This window comes from Gavialis gangeticus, unplaced genomic scaffold (assembly GCF_001723915.1).
Source record: "Gavialis gangeticus isolate Ggan-Ray unplaced genomic scaffold, GavGan_comp1, whole genome shotgun sequence".
Taxonomy (NCBI): Eukaryota; Metazoa; Chordata; order Crocodylia; family Gavialidae; genus Gavialis; species Gavialis gangeticus.
In genome coordinates this window covers 46,115,922-46,119,996 of record NW_017729004.1, presented here as the reverse complement: position 1 = coordinate 46,119,996, position 4,075 = coordinate 46,115,922, and positions in this window count along the sequence as shown.

Below are 4,075 nucleotides of genomic sequence, written 5' to 3'. Positions count from 1 at the left end.
GTACTGACGAGAAGGGAGTTCCCCAACCTGTAGGTATGGAGCCGGTTGTTCCTCCCCAGGTGCATCACTTTGCACTTGTCGGTGTTGAATTCCATCCTATTCTCATCTGCCCACCCTTGTAACCTGTCAAGGTCCGATTGTAGCCTATTCCTCCCTTCTAGCGTGCCCACATTGCCCCACATTTTAGTGTCATCAGCAAATTTGAACAGGGTGGTTTTTACCCCCTCGTCCAAGTCGCTGATGAAGATGTTGAATAGTGCGGGCCCAAGAACCTAGCCCTGTGGAACCCTGCTGCACACATCCCTCCAGGTTAAAAATGACCCATACACCACCACTTTCTGGGTGTGGCCCTCCAGCCAGTTGGCGACCCAATTGACTGTGTTGGTGTTGACACCACAGTCCCCCAGTAGTTAGGAAGAGAGGTGGTGGAATCTCCATCCTCGGAGATTTTTAAGGCCCAGTTCAACAAAACCTTGGCTGGAATGATCTAGTTGGGGATGATCCTGCTTTGAGCATGGGGTTAGAGTAGATGAACTCCTGAGGTCCCTTCCACCCCTAATTTTGTATATTGGAATTTGATATATTGCTGTGTGTGCGTGTGTGTGCATGTGCGTGTGTGTGCATGTGCGTGTGTGTGTGTACACACACACACACACACACATATCAAGGGTGTTATAAAGTATTCACAGGGTGCAGTTTAGGTTTAGGTAGCTTACTTTAATCCACAATCCCAGACATCCTGTTGTAAGTAACCTGGGGAAGGGAGGGGGTTGGTGCATCTGCAGGGGGTGAGGGTGTTTCCCAGTCTGGCAGGGAAGTAGTCAGAGGAGTTAAGTTAGTTCCTAAGGCATGCCATTTTTAGCTGATTTAAGAACTCAGTGAATGCCTGGAAGCCCAGGCATTTAGATTGAGCTAATATTGGTTAGGTTGACCTAAATGTAACAATGTAACACTTGTACTTACCCTAAGTAGTCAAATGATGTTTTATGTTTTAAATGTATACACTTCTATTAAAACTTCAGGAAAAGCCTATCCTCTCTTCCACAACAGGTTTTGGGTAAAAAAAAAAAAAAAAAAAAAAAGTTGTAATTTTATTTTCCATTATGATGTTCAGAATCTATATATAATGGCTTTGGCTTAGTGGCACCTCTTCAGGTAGCAGATAACCGGAATGATGTATCTGATTGGAGGAGGCAGTATAGGGTCAAGAAGTTCAATTTCCAAAAGGTCTTTGGGGGATAAAACTAAAGGCTTTTTGAGAGATGGCCAGACAGGATTTCAGTGGCACTGAATCCTAATGAATAAGGATGTATCTTCTGGGTGTTCACTGTGCAACCATATGGCTTGAAATGAAATAAGGGCTTAGTGACTCTTGTCTTGTGCTCCCTAGGTCATTAACGTTCTTCTGTGCACACCATTATTTTCAGCAGCTGTTCTGTGGCACTGCTTTGGAGAAAGATCATAAACTTTATGGTACTTCTAAGTTAAACCATTATAGATATATTCAATTATATAGGTATGCATTTTTGTGTACATTTATTTATAAATTGATACAATGTGGGAGAGGGAGAGGACCTTATTGGCACTATAAAGTGTATATAAGAAAACTGGTCAGAAAATCTTACTGAGAAACAAGCAGAGTTTTGCTCTTTATATTATTTCTTTTCCCTATCCCATCTTATTCCAAAACTGAATAACTATATGTTGCCTTTCTTTACCCAATCCTTCTGTATTGTTCTCTTACTTATTGTATTATATCCACAGTTAGACTCTAAAATGGTCTGGTAGGGGTTTTTCTGTGTCTATTTATCCTGTGAAGCAAAACTGTAGGTGCTACATAAATACATAACATATAGAATACACTTTATTGAAATCATTGGCTTATTTGCAAAAGGTTAAACTTATAAATAAATCAAATGAATGGTGTATGTTTGGATGTTTAGTCATTAATAAACACTGATATAATTTTTTAGGGATTGAAAAAAGCAGCTGTTAGTGTCTGCAGAACATTAAATGTGCTTATAAAGGAGGATATTTTCTCTTAATTTAGCATTTTAGTTTCACACAACATTCAGATATTGTGTATGTGGATTCAAACTAATGGCTTGTATTACTAGCACTAGGTTAGGTCTTGTACTGGCATTAGGATTAGGAAATAGTTTCCTTTTTATCCTAGTCAAAATATTTGTACAGTAGTCTCTGTCTTTCAGGGATAAATAGGATAAAACTGAAAAGTCTGAAAAGGGAACGAAAAATGTGCTCTTTTTTGTCCTTCAGATATTAACACAAGGAAAACATGATGAGAATCATGGAGATCACTTCCCAGTAGTGGCTAAGCCACTGCCACATAAATATTCAGAGAACAAAAAACAAACTTGGTTCAAGTGCAATAAGATTTTTGAAGTATTGCTGTAACCACTTTCTTTTCTTATCACTAAGGCCAATTTTACATTATATCTCCATTTCCTACTATTGTCCTAGTCCAAGCTAATAAATAAAGAGTAAATAGTTGAGCTGAGAGTTTTGACTAGAATCTTGTCTTGTACTTGGTTCTGAAGTCTAATAGTCTGACTTCTCTGGAAAACAGAAAAAGTTTCAAAATAGGAAACTTTTCTACCTTCTAGTTCCTTAGTCCTACAATTTTATATTTAAAGCACATCTGGTAGTAAAAATACTGTAGGTTATCTGGTCCACTGCAGTGGTAACTAGCAAAACCAGTGTTAAGCGCATCATAATAATAAACAAAACCAGGATTGATTGCTTGCTAAATTTATGGTCCTCTATAAAGAAAAAGTAGTCTTCTTATGAAAGCAGCTTCTGTCACGATGATTCATTGGAAGCAACCACCCATATTGTGGTTCATCAAAAGTTCATTAAGTTCCAATTCCCAAAAATGCCAAGTAAAAGTAACATTGTAATCCATGAAGTCAAGGAAATAATTTATCATAACAGTTTGTGCACTCCTAAATACTTTGCTGTGCTGGTGATGTACCATGCTGTACCTCTCCTTATTGCATCCGACAAGTCATTAGATTAAACTTGTACAATAGGAGTGTTATGTAACTGAGAACACGAACTCATTATATTTACAATAGGCATTCAAACATCAGAAAACCACCTCTTGCAAGGAGGAAGGCTGTAAGGTTTTCTAGGCTAACCTATGTACAATGTTGTGTAAGGAATGAGGGGGAGGACTTCTAGTGATTTCAGGGAGGAGCGTGCTGTGCAAGAACTATTTAAGATAAATGTTTACTGTGCATGCTCACCTTTCTGAGGGGTGGGGAGAGGACAGTGTCATGGCATCAACACTGGCCCAGCACACTTCTACACTAGGTAGCTGGAAAGGCCAGCTGGGGAGGAATGCACCCTATAACGAGGGGAGAAAACTGACTGCTCCCAGTAGCTGCAAAAGGCATCATGATTGCCCACAGAATAAAGCTTTGCAGACCTCTCATGCTGGCAGTGCACACCAGCTCAATCCTCATTGTTTTCAAGCAGCAAGTGTGCTCAAGCTCACTTTGCCTTCTGAATTTTGGCTGATCATGTACTTTGCTCTGATACTTCATGCCAAATACTCTTTTTGGAGAAGGTAGGCTCACAGAGCATGTTGAAAGCATTTTGTTTCTTTGTAAATTTTTTTTCCTCTGCATTTTTATGATGAGAAAAGTTGTAGGTGAAGGCTAATGAAAAGCTGACTACAATATTTCATGACATGTAAATTCAATATGAGAAATACCAGAGCTTGAAAACTGAGTTTTATGATACAGATTTGGGGTTTTCCCAGAGTAGTCTGCCAGAACATATGTTTTCATATGAGATGTTGTCACAAAACAAAATAAAATGAACTGAAAGTTTTATATAGGAGAGTCACGATCTGTGGATGCACCAGACTGTGCTATAACCACCATCACGTTTCAGAAGCAGAATAGCATTGGGTAAGGATGAGTCAACCAAGGGGTATTTAGGAACAGCATGAAGTCATGAGATGAGTCTTTTTTTAATCAGTTTCCCATGTAACAGGTATTATGGGACTTTGTGACCTGGAAGTGGCATCTTTTAGATCAGATAGATTGGT